Source organism: Quercus robur, chromosome 5 (genome assembly GCF_932294415.1).
Source record: "Quercus robur chromosome 5, dhQueRobu3.1, whole genome shotgun sequence".
NCBI lineage: Eukaryota > Viridiplantae > Streptophyta > Magnoliopsida > Fagales > Fagaceae > Quercus > Quercus robur.
Genome location: NC_065538.1, coordinates 15,373,524 through 15,391,459, shown reverse-complemented (window position 1 = coordinate 15,391,459; position 17,936 = coordinate 15,373,524). Strand labels below are relative to the sequence as shown.

At 34.2% G+C, this 17,936-nt stretch overlaps 1 pseudogene; it reads left to right on the top strand.

The window, feature by feature from the left end:
- Window positions 1–8,718: 8,718 nt before the first annotated feature.
- The window catches only part of LOC126727871 (probable LRR receptor-like serine/threonine-protein kinase MEE39), a 33,088-nt pseudogene continuing 23,870 nt past the window's right edge, over window positions 8,719–17,936 (top strand).

Here is a 17,936-nt window from a genome sequence, read left to right as displayed (position 1 = left end):
GATATATATTAGACATATTAGCCCAATGTAATAGGCCTAACCCTAATTCTACTTTGTGTGCAAGTCAAGTCTCCTACTTGTACTAGAAGTCTATTAGTCTAGGGTTTAGTCGCCTATATATACTCATGTTAGGGTTCATTGTAACACAGGAAGTTATTGTACTACACTCTCATACAATAAAGATGTAGCCCTTAAGGGATTCCTCCGTGGATGTAGGCCGTAAGGCTGAACCACGTAACCCTTGTGTTCTCAGTGTTCCTCTTCTATGCTTCCTCTTCCGCATCTACTCTAGCATACACAACATGGTATAACACTCTATGCTAATATTTAACATGGTATCAGAGCCAAACTCCGTTCTTGGCATCAAACAAATATCTCTAGCAAACAAAGAAGATTCTCATGTGCACATCGCCAACAGAAGTCACACATGCTTGTCTGCTGGATCTAGACTCCACGGCATCTCGCAGCCACCGTGGCGCAGTGCTGTGTCCAAGATCCACAAACTCAAGCAAACCCGTGACATCAATCTCAGATCTGCGCAAATCCAAGCCTCGCCTGACGAAACCAACACCACAGACTTGTTCCAAGATCTCTCCTGACCAAAACCCAGAAATCCGGTCACCCAAATCCTTGCCACGCGCCTCCACGCGCCGCAGAAGCCTCCGGAAAATTCCCACGCGCCGTCTCAGATTCATCACTTCAGCTCATCCTTTTGCCACACGCGCCGTCCAATCGGCCATGTCGACCACCGATCTACCTACGGAAGAAATATCGTCTTCAACGGCCGCTGCACGCGCCTCCACGCGCCACCTGGGTTTCTGGCTTCTCCTCCACGCGCCGGTGACGCTGTCACGCGCATTCCACGCGCCGGAAAACTGATTGCTGACGTCATCTGACGTCACCAAATGACGTCATATATCCACGTCAGCAGCCACGCAAGCACGGCCACGTCAGCCATAGTACACGTCAGCGACACGTCATCAGCCACGTCAGCAGCGTCGTCTCGTCAGCACCACGTCGTTGACCCGGACCGACCCGACCCGGACCACCCGGATCTGACCCGTGAGCACTTTGACTGTTGACTTTGACCTGGACAAGTTGACTTTGACTTTTGCGTTGACCTTTGACCAAAAGTCAAAATTTCCAAAAAGGGCCTATCTTGCTCAGTTTTTCGCGTAGATTCCGATTTTGGGCTCCATTTCTGCATTTGAGGCTCCGAAATTGGACATTTGGCACATTCTTCATTGTGGTTTCTTCGAAGGCATTCTTCAAGGCATCTCCAAGTGATCTTCTCATGCTTATCCAACCTCAAGCCTTCATCGAGCTTCCGCCTTGAGTTTGAGGGAGGGTGTTAGAGATATATATTAGACATATTAGCCCAATGTAATAGGCCTAACCCTAATTCTACTTTGTGTGCAAGTCAAGTCTCCTACTTGTACTAGAAGTCTATTAGTCTAGGGTTTAGTCGCCTATATATACTCATGTTAGGGTTCATTGTAACACAGGAAGTTATTGTACTACACTCTCATACAATAAAGATGTAGCCCTTAAGGGATTCCTCCGTGGATGTAGGCCGTAAGGCTGAACCACGTAACCCTTGTGTTCTCAGTGTTCCTCTTCTATGCTTCCTCTTCCGCATCTACTCTAGCATACACAACATGGTATAACACTCTATGCTAATATTTAACATACCCTTCTTTTGTTTTTCAAACTAGGGGAATCAGCGGTGTTGGAGTCGTTCGATTTTTGAGTTTTCTGAGAAATGTGCGAAAGGAAAATCAAAGAAATGCGGTGAAAATCGACGATAAAGTAGGAGAAAACAAAGAAACACAAAAATTCAAAGAAGAAATTAGGGTTTGTGATTAGGCAATACCAATTCTTATCAATGCGATTGAGAGACGAAGAAAACACATCGTGACCGACAGAGACGAAGCACGAAGAGAACACCGAGCTTAGATTGAGAAAGACAAAGAGACACAGACGAAGAAATCACGAACTTGAGATTGAATGCTATGTGATTTCCATGATTGCCGAGCTTAGATTTGTATTTGGGGGGGGGAAATGACTCAGCGAGAGAGAGCTTGTGATACATGAGAGACGACAATTTTTTATTTTTTTATTTATTTTTTTTATTATTTTTTTTTTTAAGGAAGGTTGGGTATTACATTTAGATTTTTAGCTTCAGGCTATCGTATAGCATATTCTTTTGTTTTTTTAAATATCTTTTTGAAATTTTTTCAAGGGTTGAAAATTTTTTTGGGAATTTTTATTAGGCGTTGTGAATTTAAGAGGATTTACATTTTAGCGACAAAACTAACCACTTTTTTATATATTTATTTCAAGGGTTGTGTTAATTATTTTGATGGTCCTTAATAAATCTAGTAATAGTCCTACTTTAGTGTTTATTTGGACAAATTTTAGTAACCCTTTAAAAAAAAGGGTCGAAACAGGTCATGTGGTTTGTAGTGTATTGACAAAGAATAACTAAAAAACATATTCTTACTTAGTTTAGAGAAATGCCGAATTGTGTGATAGTAATATACTTGTTGTCTAATTTAGGTCAAGCACTATATTTGACAGCTACAATGACTCAATATTCATTTCTTTAAACTTATTAAACTAACCAATAAAATGATCTCCTTTTGGTCCACGAAATACTTAGTAAAATTTTTTTAATTATTATAAATACAAGAAAAAAAAAAACAAAAGTTTGAAGAGTTTGTGAAGACAATGATATTTTGCTAGTATCATTAAAACATGAATAAAATAGCCTACGTTCTGATGTCTAAATACATACATTTAGGGTCTGTTTGGGATCTGCTTATTTTGTTGAAACTAAAAACTTTTTGCTGAAAATATTGTAGATAAAAGTAAAAGTTAGCTGAAATAGTACAGTGAGATTCATAAATAGTACAAAAAAGTGCAGCATGACCTATAAATAGTAGTAAAAATAAGCTAAATAGTAAAATAAATTTGCGAAAATAATCTCTACCCAACGAACACTTAATATATTCCAATTGAAAGAATTACTTATTCATGTATGTCTTTACAGCTGTTGATGTAATGATCATATAATAGTCACTTCAATACTAAATAACCACGATTATTTTTTATTATAAAGGTAGTAATGTATTTTGTAGAATCCGTTGTTTCAAAAATCGGACTGATCGGCAAGTTCAATTGGTTGAATTGTAAATTGGACACGGAACCGATTCGATAAAACTGGAAAAACCAGCAAAAAAAAAAAAGAAAAAAAAAAACCAGTGAAAATTGGTTAAGAATCGGAAAAAAGCTGGAATTGGTCCCTTTTTCTTTCTTTAACCGTTCCTGTTTTTTTAAACTGTTGTAGAATCCAATTCACTTGTAAAGATAATATTTTTGATATTAACATACTTATGCTAAATTAATCATCTATTTGTATCGCCTTCACAAATGTTGTTACATAAAATCTAATGATGTACTTGTGTTTCACTATCTGTAGGCATCCTTGTTTTATATAATTCTGAAGTGATTATTTTTATTGAATTAATAAGAACTATTTTTTTTTCTTAGAATAATAAGACCTAAAAAAGTGAATATCAATTTTAGAACCAAAAAAAAAAAAATAAAACCACACAATTGAAACCAATATCATTAAAGCATTAGATTTAGGAACTTTACCTTAGAAATAACAGTTTTAGTACTTACAACAGTGGTGTTTCTAACTTCATAGAAAAGAAAATGCATTTTGTAGAGTCCATATTTTTGTAGTTGGCAAATGCGATAAATGTAATCAATTTATAGTGTTTTTGGTGTGTCTTAGGGGGGTTAAAGATGTATTTTATAGTCCAAGACAAAGACTCGAGTTCAGATCAAGAAAGAATCAAGTTCAGAGCAAGAAAACAAAGTTTCTATCAATTTGACTGTTGGCTCGATTCCTGGCTAGACCGAATAAGATTTTCGATTTCAAGCTCAACATCTAGTTCGATCGATCGAGATTGCGATATTATCAAAAATATAAAACGTGAAAAATACGATAACTTTCTCGTTTCAAGCCCGATTCGTGATTAGTTTGTTATGCAATTTAAAGGACATCATATATAAACTATCGTGTTAGCGTTTTAGATCCAAGTACAGTCAGATTCAATCAGATTTCTAGCCAATTAATTAAAGTGATTAATTATGAAATTACATCTGAATTCAACAAACATTAGACAAACACAATCTACATAAACATAAAAAATGATAACCCAAGAAATTTTTTGAAATTGTGGTTTCAAAGTAAACAACATAGGGAGGATTTAACATAATAATCCTCAAGGCAACATTTCACTAATATAATGGAAATTTATACAATAAATTTAACCCTAAATCTACTGCTACCTCATGAACTAGTTACTCACATAACCACACGCAGCTCCGAATCTGCAAAATCTTCTATTGTGAAACTATTGTACACAAACACTCCTATTTGTAACTTTGAAACTCCACTCAAAGGTTTAGACCATCAACTGTGGTTGATTTGATTACAACAACTTTTCTCTAAAGCCAAATCTGTTGTTTACACAAGGTCTCCAACTGTAGCTTCAAAAGTGTTTGGAAAACTCTAGACCTGTGTGCAAAACACTCCTCTTGAATATATAAAAACGTGCTCTATGGTTTGTATTTAAATATCATTAAGATCCATCCAAATCCTAGATCTAATGGTTGAGAAATAAAGAGAGAATTCAGATTTGCACGAATCTCAATCAGTCGAGATGTGCATCTCGATCAATCGAGATAAGTGAGACTATTTTTGCACTTATATTTTCCTACTTTCTTGAGTCTTCGGTTGTGCAAAACTTCATTTTTTCTTGTTATTGAATATTTTTAAACTAAACTCTAGACATAAATTAAGTTCTAAAGGCTACAATTTGTTCGTGGTTACCAACCTAAAAATATGGACTTTACATATCCCTATAAAGACTTTTCAGAGAGAGAAATCACCGTTTGTGCAACTAGGGTTTGTATAACCAATTTACTCAAATCTCACTATACTAGAGACTTTCAAAATAAATCTAAGCCTCTATCTATTCAACTCGTGAGATTTCAAGAGCACATAGAAAAAGATCAACACTGTGTTATTTCTGCCATATATAGTGCAAATCTGTATGAAGCCATAGAGAAATCCAGTCTACAATAGTTGCTAGTCAAAACTTTCAAGTGGATTTCTTGGAGTCACAAATAGAGAAGTTTATGTGAAATTAGTTAACCACAATTGTTGATCTAAAACTTTTGAGTGGAGATCTCAAAGTCACAAACAAGAGACTTTGTGTGCAACAGTCCAAGATAGAAGAGTCTATGGATCAATTTGGACCTATGTGTGGTCACACCAATATGTATTACATGAGAGGTAGCAGTAGATTTATAGTCGAGCCTATTGTATAAACTTTGATTCTATTTAATGGAAATATTGCCTTGAGAATTGTTTAGGTTAAATCCTCCTAGGTTTTTTTCTTTGAAATTACAGTTTCAAATAATTATTGGGTCATCATTCTAATCAATATCATAATTAATCTAATTAATTATTTTCTTAAAAGTTTATTAAATCTGTGAAAACTAGGGTCTAGAACCCTGTCATATTTAATTAAGAAAAGAATAATGGATATACTTGAAAATTTGATATCATTTGAAGTATATTTCCTACTAAATTATAAAGGTTTACTTTAATCATTGGATTACATTTAAAATAACAATCTCCAAGTATTTCACAATTTTTGATGCCCTTTTTATTTCTACTTTATGCCCCTGGCAATTACCATAATATATATACTCGAAAAAGTTGTGAGTTCTAGTTAGGCCAACTGGTAAAGTCTCTTGTAATTGAACAAGAGATCTAGGGTTCAATTTTCGCCTACATCAAAAACTGATTGGTGTCTTGATCTGATGAGAAAAAGGTATTATTAGGAGCTGATGCCATAAGTTGAAACTATTTCAAATATATATGTGTGCGTGCGCGCGCGCGTGCGTGCTTGAAAAAGCCGAAATTCACAAATTATAAGTGATGGGTAATTTATGAAAGTATGATTTGTCTATAAGGGTCATCCAAGGAATACCACATCCAAGATGGTCATCAAAACGAAAAGAGGAGAATGTCATTCAACGCCAAGAAAGTAAGACATCTAAAGAAGATCAGTCATCTATACGACAAAAAGATATAGACGACTAGCAAACACTTAGTATATTTTAGGGTATTTTCTGTAAAAAACTTTGTAGATTTTAAGGTGTTTTCTATAAATAAAGAGCAATTGCACGACGACACACTATTCCGAGATGTGGAGTGAATTATATAATTTTATAAATATTTAAAATCACCACATCATATTAGAATAAGAGTTGAAAGTGATAATCACCCTCATGAACCCTCAACCCAACCCCACCATCCAAAATAGCAAAAGAGTAAAATTTTGCAAAAATATTAATGCACCCACATAACCTCAAAATTTTAATATTAATGCAAAAAAATTTATGCAAACCAACCCCAATTACTTATTTTATATCTATATATTAAGTATAAAGATACCAGTTTCCACTCACGATCTACATCTTGATTGTTTTTCCATCTACCTCCACAGCTTCGAATTTGTTAAACATCCACCTAAAATTTTAAGTACTGCCTTATAAACAATATATAAACACACAACATAGACTTACGCATACATATACACCCACATACATGCATAAAACTCCATCATAATGTTTTAGAAGTCATAATCATTCATTGTTAAATAAGTGGTTTGGAGATACAAGGAATCCATAATCAAGAATTTCTAGATTTGGTATGGTATTTGATTTTCATCCAACATGCTAGAGATGACACTTGGGAGATGATTTTTATGGTAGCTTGGTGCATGTGGTTCAATAGGAATGCAGTCCGAAATGGGAGTGTTCATCAATCGGCATGTTATTGCTTCACCAAGGATGGAGATGAATGATTCATGGACATCACCAACGGCCCCAAATTACAAGGTAAACGTGGATGGCGCAGTTTTTAGTCATATTCGCAGGTCTGGGGTCGGGTTGGTGATCCGTGATCATGAAGGAAGGGTTGCAACAGCAATGAACAAGAAACTTCTTCAACCTTGGGGTCCACTGGAGATTAAGGCAAAAACTATGGAAATTGGAGTGGGATACCAGTATAAGGGATGTGATAGTTGAAAGTGATTCCAAGATTGTAGCTGACACTCTCGTGGGATTATGTGCTTCTCCTATGGTTGTCTCAAATGTTCTGACTAGTATTGCATACAAATTTAAGGATTTTAGATTAGTTCAAGTATCTCATGTGAAGCATCAAGACAATAAACCTACATATCTTTTGGCAAAGTTTGCCAAAGAAATAGATAATATTGATAATTATGTAACATGGATAGAGAAAAATCCATCACTAATTGAGTCAGTTATTACTCATGATGTACTGGATTTATCTTCTTCTTAATAAAGTTCAAGTTTCTCATTAAAAAAAAAATGGTTTGGTCTACTACACACCTTTGACCTGATGGTTACTCTATAAGGTTTTTATTAGGTGTAAGGGTAAGATTGAGGTTCAAATCTACTGAAAGAAACTTCAAACACATATATAATTAGATTGGAGTAAAGAAAGATTTTTATTTCTAATTAAAAAAAAATGGTTTGAATTTTACAGCTCATCAGCATTTAACTAAACACTAATTTGATATGTATTTAAGGTAGTGATGATGTGGAAAATTTTAAAGCACTCCTTAAATAATAAATAATTTAAAATGGTAAAACTCTAGAACATCTTCGAAACCCATATACATGCATGCTTATTTACACCCATTGTTTATGTCTTTGATGGTTATCTCTTTATTTACTTTTAATTATTTATTTATAAAAGGTAAAGATGTTCTAATTTTTTTTTTTTTTGAGAAATAAAAATGTTCTAAATTGATATAATGGAAGGCAGATAAATTTGCATAGCAAAAAAAAAAAAAAAAAAAAAAAAAAAAAAAAAACCCTAAAGATATGTAATATAGATATCTAAGTTGTATCGATTATCCATGTTTTCTTTATTGAGAATTATATTAATTAATAATTAATTAGCTGCATGATTTATTAGAAAAAATGTCACAGGATAAAAGTTTTTTGTTTTTTTTTTAAGAAACATTTCGACACACAGGATAAAAGCTAATTATATGATGTGTAGCATAAACGATAGTGCTACTTGATGCAATGACAATTTCATTGTATAGTAAATGATATTAATAAGCAAATATTTTAAGTGTTTTAACATACTATGTAAGAAATGTAAGAAACGTGTATTCTTTCTTATAAATTATAATATCAAAATGATTTTTAGCGTTAGTGGCCAAGCTGCATTTAATAATTGTTTTCAGAATACATTATTCAAATTCCAAGCGGTTACTATGACTTGTTGGAATTTTACTTGTTCTTAAAGAGAGGGACAAACTTCCATACACTCCAAGCGGTGTATGAGTATAAATTTCCAGACTAAGCCTAAGGTAAAACTTCAGAGTAATACAGATATTTTTGCAGGTAGTTTTGCAAATGAATTAACCAATTTGATGAACTTTCAATTTGCAAAGAGAGGTCCCTCTTGTGACAAGAACAACTTAGTTACTTAGTACGCTATTAAACTATTCTGCAGTTTAAAGGATAAGATGATGGAGAAATTTTCTGCAGCATTGTCCCAATAATAGAGAAGAAAGTTAGATATTTATGATGGGGAGCTTCAAAAATTTCATCCTTGCTTTTCTTGGTGGGTTTGTTCTTATACATCTAGTTAATGCCCAGGATCAAGCAGGTATGGCAGTCTTCTTCTTTTTTTTCCCTTCTTTTCTCTATTGAATTAACAATGAGTTCCAATTAATTTAACTGGTAAAATTATTATAGTCAATTAAAAAATCTGAAGTTCATTCTCTATTAACACCAAAAAACCAATTGATATCTTGTTCTGATTATAAAAAGCTATTATCATAAACAGATGCCATAAGCATATCTTGGTGTTTCCAAATGAATCATCTGGAGTTCAAATCTTCTCCTTGCTCAGCTAACCATTTAACTAAGGTGTTATTATATATTCTGTTTATCTGTCTCAGGCTTCATAAGCATATCTTGCGGGTCACCAGAAAATTCAAGCTATTCGCGAATTACATTTCGGAGGCAACAACAGGCATAAATTACATTTCGGATGCTGCATTCATAAACACTGGTATAAGTCAGAAGATTTCAACAGTATGTATGACTGGTCTTCAACAAGGAGCATGGGATCTCAGAAGCTTTCCTCAAGGAATCCGGAACTGTTACAACATAAATATTATGCAAGGCACTAAGTATTTGATCCAAGGAACTTTCTTCTATGGAAATTATGATGGACTAAGAAAGTTACCACAGTTTGATCTTCATCTAGATGTAAATAAGTGGGACACGGTCAAAATAGAGAATGTATCTGTTGGTGTCATCAAGGAGCTCATACATGTTCCATCGCAAAATTATTTACAAGTCTGTCTTCTAAACACAGGCCTCGGAATGCCATTTATATCAGCAATAGAGCTAAGGCCATTGAACAATAAGACTTATGTAACAATTTCTGGATCATTGGCACTCTTCAGTCGCTACGATCTTGGTTCACTCAGCCGTACAGTATACAGGTGAGTCACTTTATTTAAGATTAACTCCCTTGCACCTTTGCATTGCTACCAACAAAAAGAACACATGCAGTAATGGTTTGGAATTTCACAGCGTATAGAGAGTCCTGACATTTTTAAATTTTAAATAACATGATTCTCAATACATGTTTAGATTTGTAATTTAATTTGAACATAGAATTAAATCCATTACAAATGGCAATGATTACATAAACGTTTTTTATTAGTTGTGCTTAAAGAAAATGACGGATGATAGGTTAATTATCAATTTGACTATAAATAAATAATAATAAAATTGTTACAAACATGGGGTGTTAACGATTTTTTTTTTTTTTTTTTTGGAAGGGGTGGTAAGGAATTTGATTGGTCATATAAGGTTTTTGCAAATATAGTAAGTTCAATAAGGGCTAGATGTAAAAGCCCTATTTGCACCTTCCAATAATGTTGTGTTAGATTTTTTTTTTTTTAGGAAACAAGAATACTTATTAGAACACATGAACATGAAAGTAATATTTAGAATTTTTTAAATAAACTTATAATATATTACATAACCAAAGTACCACTATCAAAGGGTCTGACCTTTGTAGTGATAGCTTGAGTTATAAGGATTAAAATTTTAACACACACGACCAATATAGGATAAACATCCCTATTTTTTTTTTTTTTTTGAGAAAATAGTAATACTTATTAGAACACACGAACACAAAAATAGCATAAATTTTTTATGTTGTACTAGATAAATACCAAGGAAGTCAATTCCATACCGTACCGTACCGGCTGGTATGGCAGGTAAATACCTTACCGGCCAGTACACTGGTACAGGTTCACCTATGTTTCGTACCGGAAAAATTACCGGTCATACCGGCTGCGTATCGGTCGTACCGGCGAAAACCGGCCGTACCAGCGCAATCTGGCTGTTTCGGCCGGTAAATGAAAACAACGAAAACCCAAATGAAAAAAATGAAAAACAAGGCTACCCATTCGAAAATCCAGATGAGAAAAATGAAAAACAAGGCTACCCATTCGAAAACCCAGATGAGAAAAATGAAAAACAAGGCTACCCATTCGAAAACCCAGATGAGAAAAATGAAAAACAAGACCAAGTCCTGTGAAGCTAAGCTGTGCTGCACTGAGAAAGTGAAAACCATAGACTTCGGCAATGAGATTGAGGAGGATTAAAATGTGTATTGTAGGCTTTTATAAGGAGGTTGACCTAATAATGGACAGTACAGATTGGTTCAAGGGTTTTAAAGGCGCTTCTACACCATTTGATCTATTTTTTGTTAACTCTATTTGGTTACGCGAATAGTTAGGGGCTGTTTGTCTAGAACTCATAATCCTTGAGCCACTGACTCATAATCCTTGATGAGGATGTGATGGTGACAATGATGTTGTGATCTGAAAATCTATAAATTATCTTTGCTAATATATATATAATTTATAAGTACCCATTTATAAGTTTAAAGTTTTTAAAGTTTAAACTATAATAAGTTTAAAGTAATTTATAATTATCTTTGCTAATATATATATATATATATATCAAAGATAATTTATAGATTTTTTTAATTTATAAATTATATCTTTGCTAGATAATTTTTTTAAAACTTTAAACTTATAAATTTTCTTTGCTAATATGTGTATATATATATAAATCAGTATGGTCCTAATGAGTGTGTGTGTCTATATATAATATATATAAAATAGCGGTAAACCCGAAATGGTACATCGGTATTGACCGGTACCCGAAATATATCGTACCATTGATCAAACCGATACAGCCTCTAGTACGATATTGACTTCCTTGATAAATACACATTTAAGCCATTTATTATAATCTTATCCCAGTATGTTTTCTTAAATGGTAGAATATATACTTCCATATACAACAGAATCATAGAAAATAGCTAATGCTAGATTATATAAACATAATCACAGAAAATGTCTATTAATAAATAATTATCAAATTCCATCTTAGACAAAAATAAATAAATAAATAAGAGAGAAAAATCAAAATTCATATTATATTTTTCAATACATTTGATTTTTGCAATTAAGACCATAAACTGATATACACACGGGATCTCATTAAAACATTGTTACCATATATATATATATTCACTCATTTTTTTTTTTTTTTTGGCAATAATAAAAGTGAAATGTTAAGGAATATTCTAAGGCCTAGAGTATTTGTTAGTTAACTATTTTTGAAAGGTTTTTATAAGGAAAAAAAAATGAATGTTTTGGCAACTTTTTCAATTTTTTTATAAAAGTGCTATATAAACATTCCTAAAATAGATTATTGACAATTATTCTAAGGGCACCTATTAACATATTACAAAAAATTTGTGAACAAGTAATAAAGTGTTTTTTTTTTTTTTTTTTTTTTAAGTTTACAAAGAGTTTAATCCAAGTAATTAAATCTCAAAAAAAAAAAATCCAAGTAATTAATTCAATATTTGGACAATTAATTTTCATCTTTGGTGGAATTTCACAATAGTTTGTAAAGAAAATCTGATATTTGAAGAAGATGTTGGAATATCAAAAGAACTGGCTATGATTTACACGCCCAAACTCCAGTATTAAAGCTTTAAGTTGTGTTTGGCATTAGCATAAAAAGGCAGTTTGCTTTACTATTTAGATTATTTTTGCTACTATTTAGCTTACTTTTTGGGATTCACATGTTCTAGATTTCCTAGAGTACTTTACCAATAAATTTCCTTAAATCCTAACCACACTTTTATGATTTAAGAATCTAGATTCTGCCATGTCAGTATTTCACTAACAATACTCTTAAAATAATAAAATCATCTTGCAAACAAAACAATTAAAATTATTATTAGTGGAATGCTGACATGACAAAATTTAGACTATTAAATCATTAAGAATGGTTAAAATTTAAGGAAATCTATTTGGTAGAGTACCCTAAGAAAATCTAGAGGATCTAAATCCAAAAAGAAAATTTAGAGATGTTTCGTCCTCAATATTTTTACAATATTTTCACAATAAATTATAGGTGGTTAGTTGTTATTGGTTCAAATTTGAATCTAACACTAAGATTACTTTTTTGCCCCAACAATAACAGTCAGTAACAACCTGCCATTTAAGATTTGTTATAAAAATGTTGTGATAGTGTTGTGAGTCTATCATTTCTCAAAATGTTTTTTGTTTTAGGAAAAAGCTATTCCTAAATGGGCTCTAAGTTGCACTTTTTTTTTTCTTGGAGTACAATGCCAGAGGGGAGTGGTTGGGATAACTGTTGGGGAGATAAATACCTTGGAGAGCTTCCTTGAATAATTAATATAACATATAGAGACACACTTTAACCCAAAAGGCCTAAGCCCTATGGGTATGTGCTCAATAATGTTATATTAACCACTCATTATTCTCATCTTTATTCAATGTGGAACTTCACTCACACGTGTGACCGAACAATCACCCCTTCACGTGTGAGTCTACCTTTCTATGGGTTTCAAGACCTCTCTGTGGGCCATGAACAAGTCCTACTCACTCCCCCTTGCCTAATGGGCTTTTCACTTCATCAACACGTCATCCATGGGTCTCTCGTACACCATCCATGGGAACCACCTGTCAACCCCGCACGTCCATGTCCATGGGAACCTCGCATCACACCATTATTTAGCACTATTAGCAATATTCCTTTGTTGGGCATTTTTTTTTTCTCCTCCAGGATCTTTGTGTGTGGGCCGTTTAGGCTTTCTCTGTCCCCGCTGGGTAGGGATCATGAACACCTCACCACCTTCGCCGCACACTACCATGGGCTCTGATACCACTTGTTGGGGAGCTAAACACTTTAGGGAGCTTACTTGAATAATTAATATAATATATAGAGATACACTTTAACCCAAAAGGCCTAAGCCCTTTGGGTATGTGCTCAATTATGTTATATTAACCACTCATTATTCTCATCTTTATTCAATGTGGGACTTCACTCACACGTGTGACCGAACAATAACTGCTACACATATTCTAGCTAGATACACTAAACAATTTATTCACAAACTGTCATACAATTTATAGAATTTTAATGAAACTATAAATATATTGGCTTTAATTTTCTATAGAAGAATATCATTCAATATAGGGTGTGCATTCAACCCAACACCAATGAATACTTTTTCATGGGTTGATAAGTTGGGTTGTGTTCTAAATTTTTTTGAAACTTGGGTTGTTAAACTTTCAACCCAAGTATCCCGCCAAATTTTTGCTACAATTTTAAAAATATGTATTGTGAACTATTAGTTCAATTTAATTTGGATTTTGGAACTTAGTCTAAATTGATTATTTTGATTTATTTTGGCATTTTAAAATTTAGTCTTGATGAAACTGGAATATTGGCATTATTAGGCCCAACTATGTAAATTACAATCATTTATCAATGAGAAATGGGTTTAAAAAACTGAATGATGTTCGATATTTTAATTGGGTTTCACAAAATTGTCTGAAAACCTAACCCAAGTTGGAATGGTTTTTAAAGTTCCCATAGGCTGGGTAGGGTTGAGATTTTCCCAATATGAAGATTTCAAATTATATCTATAAACAATTAGTTTCTGACTTATGCTAAATATTTATGTTTTCTTAGGTATCCAGTCGACGTTTATGATCGCATATGGTATCCCTATTTTGCTAACAAGTGGACAAGTTTAAATATTACGCTTACTATTGAGTATTGACTCCCAAAGTACTCCCTCTGTCCCACTTTGTTTGTCCTCTATTCCATTTTGGGATGTCCCAAAATATTGTCCTGTTTCTAAAAACAAAAGTCATTAATTTACTAATATTCCTATTATACCCCTATTTTATTAATAATTCAAATTTTTGATAAATTTATTTAAGGATAGTTTTGGAAACTTATATATTTTTAAAAGGTAGACAAGACAATAAATGATGTTCCCTTAAATAGTTTGACTTTTCAAACAAGACAAACAAAATGGGATGGAGGGAGTAACAATTATTACCAGCCACCATCTATTGTAATGGGTACAGCCGCCACACCATTTAATATTAATGCTCCTTTGGACATGTATTGGGATTCAGAGAGTGCAACTTCCGAATACTATATCTACATGCACTTTGTTGAAGTTGAACAGCTCAAACTTAATCAATCCAGATCAATAAACATTACTCTAAATGGGAACTACTGGTGGAGTATATCTTCTCCATTATACTTGTACACAACCACGGTGTGCGGCCAATCGGCCTTGGAGATTGCCCAAAAACATATAACTTTGAACTGTTCAAAGCAAAAGGCTCAACACTGCCACCCATCATCAATGCAATTGAGATATATTCAGTGAGAAATCTCTCGCAATTAGGAACAAAAAACAAGATGGTATGTGAAAGTTCAAATAGTGTATAAAACACCCTTGAACGTTTAGACCCCCAATTACAAAATAGCCAATTCAAGCTTTATGACAAACAACTAGTGTGCAGAAAATGAACACAAGCTATAAACAAAATTGGTAAACAATCTAAGCCAATTAAAATCACATCCACAGCAGAAAATAAAAGGCAAAGATAAAGGGAAGAGAGATGCAAACACAAGGACAACACACGATGTGTTATCGAAAAGGAAACTGAAGCCCTCGGCGTAAAACCTCTCCGCCACCCTCCAAGCGGTAAGTAATCCACTAGAAAATGTAGTTGGGATACATGAACAGCAATAGACCCTCCAAGCCTAATCTACCTAGTGTACCTAAGCCCTCCAAGCTTCTTCTCCAACAAGGTTGCACCGAACCTATTTCTTTTCTAGTTTCCCGGATTCCGCTACTTGGCCATAGCATCAACCAATGTAAATTGGTTCTTTCCTAACTGCTTCCTAGAACACCAAATAGCCCTCTCACAGTGATGGATATGGTGAGAAAAGGTTTTGGTAAAAGGCCTCTCAAGGATTTAACAATGGGGAGAAAGAGAGTTGAAGAATTTGAAGAGTCTCTTATGTGAAGATTGTGGATAAATCAATCTTGTTTTACTCTAGGGTTTTTCTCTCAAAATTCTCTTTAGAAGCTCTTTTTTTTTTTTTTTTTTTTTTTTTTTTTTTTTTTTTCATGAGTATAAGGGGTATTTATACTAGGGTGAGAATGGAATGTGAAGAGTCAGGTTTTCCAAAACGAGGCTGGCTCGCGGCTTGGCCTCGTGGCTTGGCTGAGTCGCGAGATCCAGTCGTGAGATAACAGAATGGCCAGTTGTCCTATTTTGTCTTGTAGTGCTCCAGTTAGCACGATGCTTCAACTCCTGGCATGCCTGGCACATGTGCAGCTTCTGGTGGCTTGTAGCCGTGAGTCACCCGCAAGATCCAATCACGAGTCTCTGTTTTTCTTGCACACTTTTGAGCATTTTGTCACACTATCTTATTCACTACCCTTACAAAAATCCCACCTAAATACAGGGTTACTAATTATTGAAATACAAGCGAATTTGGCACGAAATAAAGCCAACAAGATGGTTGATTAAATTTAACCTTACAATCTCCTCCTTTGCCTATTCCGTGACAAAACCCTAAAACAGACTCTAGACTTAACATGTGAGTTGGGAACAGTTGAACAAAACTCATTCACACCTAACTCTAGAAACTATGAAGCTCTTGAATCATATGAACATGAATTTCCTGAAACATAACAATACACCATGATCATTGTATGCTGAAAAGCATGAAATGCATATGGAGCAGGCAATATGTGATCAAGCAAAGATGGAGTTAAGAAACAAACCACGGCTTGATCCAACAAATAATCACTACAAGGTAATGACCACAATGCTCATTCACACTTGGAATGAACACTTGGACATACAAGCTAACAAGAACAATGCAAGTCACTTGTATGCCCAACACTCAACTAATGCATAATAAACTAAGTATATGCATCTAAGAACAATCCTACAAAGGCACAAGAGTGACAGTACTTAACAAGAAAATGCATGACATTTAGTTAGAAGTACTGATTTAACAAAGAATAAAGGCTGCATAAAGCATGGTACAAACCATAAAACCTACAGATAATGAACATAAACCCTAAAAGCTTACAAAAGTAACATGGGTACAAAAACATAAAAAGCTGAAAAACAACTTAAAGTAAAATATTGAAACTGCTTGCTAAAAAACTCCCCCTTTCATTGTATTCCTCTTATGACATTATCTCCCCCTTTTTGTCATGGAATAGCTACATATCCTCTTCTGGTTTCCTCTGAATCTGATCCAGTTAAGTTTGTAGGGAGGTAGACTTCATATCCCACCGAGTATTGTGATGGTGTAAAGTAGATGTGAGTCCGGACACTTGGTACTCAACTTGTGGACAGATGTCACAATGTTGTCAAGTTTTTCGTCAAGGGAGAAAGTGCTAAAACGCGAACCACTATGAGATGTGGAAGTTTCTAGTTTGGCTCTCTTCTGACTATGAACAATGCTTGCGTTGAATGTATGCATGTTGATTGGACTCAGTTTTGGCCAGGGAGATTCATCTACTGTTGGGTAAATTCATTTAAGCTTCAAGATCCTAGAAATGAGACAGCAAAAATGAACACATATTCGTGACTCAGTTTGTAGAACCATTTTACGCAGAACGTGAAAGATATGAGCACAAATGTCAATCTCTACATTAGAGATTAGGTCATAAAGAAACAAGGCACGTCCGAGGTTCATATACCCAGTGCTCGATAGGGGGTACAAGTTGTGAAAAATCATTATAGTAAGCACTCTCAGTTTCAGAGGAAGAGAGGAAACGCTGACTAAGTTTCTATTGGATGAGAATTCCAAGTCCTGTCCAAAACCATCCTTAAGTAGTTCCTCATTTGGATATAGATCATTATAAACCGGTGAGTGTTTAAGCATTGGCCGGTTGATGTGAAGGATTTCTGCCAAATATGCAGGAGAGACTGAAAAACTTTTTCTCCTAACCCAACACTTGAGTTCTTCTCCTTCCACAATTGCATTGGCATAAAATTCCTTTACCAAATTCTCATAAGCTTCATCCAGATCGGAGAGAAGGTAATTCCAATCCTTGTGGGCAAACCATTTTGGAATGTTAGTGTCATGAAGTGACGATTGGTCAACAGGTCTTTCCAGTAATGGTGTAGCATTTCTGAAATAATTCTCATGAGTTTGAAAGGCAGCATAGGATCTGAACTTGTTGGGATCGAACACTCCTGATGGAGATCGACTCCTTTTTGTTTGAGGTGAATAGTCATCGACATCAATGACAGGTTCCTTTCCTTTGGAACAACCTCCTTTCACGGCTGCTTTCTTGAATGGAGACATTTCCAGTCTACATCATGTAA